Source organism: Hordeum vulgare, chromosome 7H (assembly GCF_904849725.1).
Source record: "Hordeum vulgare subsp. vulgare chromosome 7H, MorexV3_pseudomolecules_assembly, whole genome shotgun sequence".
Taxonomy (NCBI): domain Eukaryota; kingdom Viridiplantae; phylum Streptophyta; class Magnoliopsida; order Poales; family Poaceae; genus Hordeum; species Hordeum vulgare.
This window is the reverse complement of record NC_058524.1, coordinates 500,688,221-500,689,868: the sequence shown is the minus strand read 5'-3', so window position 1 is coordinate 500,689,868 and position 1,648 is coordinate 500,688,221. Positions and strand designations below refer to the sequence as shown.

The following is a 1,648-nucleotide window of genomic DNA, read 5'->3' as shown; positions in this document are numbered from 1 at the left end:
TAAATTCCCAAATAGCAACAATCACGTGTATTCATATTCAAGGATTAACTTGTAAGAAGATAACCACATAAATCAATACTACTCCCTCTGTCCCATAATATAAGCACATTCTTGACACTACACTAGTGCTAAAAACACTCTTATATTATGGGACAGAGGGAGTAGCATGTAAAGGTTGACATGAAAGCAGCAGCCATGATGCCAACTAAGCTGACACTGGGCACATAACAAACCATTGTGTTATGAGTATATGATATACTAATACTATGTCTCCGTGTATCACAAACTAACAGATATTCAATAAATAACTAGGAATGAATAGCATGTACCTGAGTAGGTGAAGTTGTTGTCGGACTCTTCGTACTCAAAACTGCAGTAGTGGGAACAGCAGCAACACCCTGCCAACCAAACAAGAAGTAATGTTGAAAAATATATAATTACCCATGTAACTAAAAGATGCAGAGCTGCACAACATAAAAACATGGTAGAGAAATGATCACCACGAGCATAGTAGACAAGCAGTATTTGTGGAGAAAAAACATAAGGAAGTTTGCCAGTTGTTTCTATTAGCAAAATCACAATAACCAAAGTAAGACAAAGCATTAACAGCTCACAGCCCACCTTGATAAGACTGGAAGGAGCAAGTGAAACCATGTCTTCGAGTGCTTCAACCTTCTCCATAGGCAATGTGCTATAGAGATCCTCGACATCACTAAATTCATCAAAATCTTCCTGAATTTGGATTATGAAATCAATAGTCAGAACAAGCAGCAGATCCACAATGCTTTTACGTCATCACAATTTATATCAAAAATTCAAAAATGGATATTATGACAGCTAAGCGGGAAGAAAATCCCACCTGATTACGGTGGCATGAGGGGTCGAGGCAGAGAGAATAGCAACGGCGGAAGATGGGGGTCTACCCACCGGCCATGTCACCGGAGATGGCCATGACGAGGAGCTGCTGAGGCGGGGACCAGCGAGTCAGGCCTTGTCGGTAGTGACGGCGGGCGGCGACGGCTGGGGCTGGGCCTGGGCCTGCGCGGGGGTGAGCGCCTTGATGGAGACGGCGTGGATCTCGGCCATGAGTGGCGCCAGCGCGGTGTTGACCATCCGGTGGCGCTCCAGCAGCCGCTTCCCCTCGAACTTGCCCGACACCACCTCGATCTCGTAGCTCGCGCCGCACCTTGGCACCAAATCAATCATGACCACAAATCAATCGATCGAACAAGCTTACTACAGGGTGAAAAAAGAAGCTGCGGGGGAGAAGTGCGCGAGGTGAGAACACCGCCGCGACTACCCACCCGGTCATCCACTAGTCCGCTAGATGGACGTGAAGACAGATGAGAAGTGTAGGGGAAGAAGGATTGATGAACTGGTGGGTTACTCACCGACGTCATCCCTGGGATCCAGATCTGGTGAAGAAATCAAGTGTCCCCCTCCCCCAGGGCCGTCTGGAAGAGCAGCATCACACCTGGGCGTCGGTGACTATGGGGAGGGCGTCGGTGGTGGCAGCGGCGACAGACGATGGAAAGGGAGATGGAGAGGAATCGGGGGATGGGGGACTGGGGGATGGGCCGCTGGCCAATCTCTTTCTCTCTTTCTTCTTGAGGAAGCAAACCTTGTTGTCTCGTAGCTAATCCGACGT

General features: G+C 48.4%; 1 long non-coding RNA gene across 1 annotated transcript; it reads right to left on the bottom strand.

The window, feature by feature from the left end:
• Window positions 1-308: 308 nt before the first annotated feature.
• LOC123410947 lies at window positions 309-960 on the bottom strand. The gene is made up of 3 exons (XR_006613134.1): window positions 860-960; window positions 622-732; window positions 309-398 (listed from the first exon to the last, which is right to left on the bottom strand). It is a non-coding gene; the product is annotated as an uncharacterized LOC123410947 (long non-coding RNA).
• Between the last annotated feature and the right edge of the window lie 688 nt (window positions 961-1,648).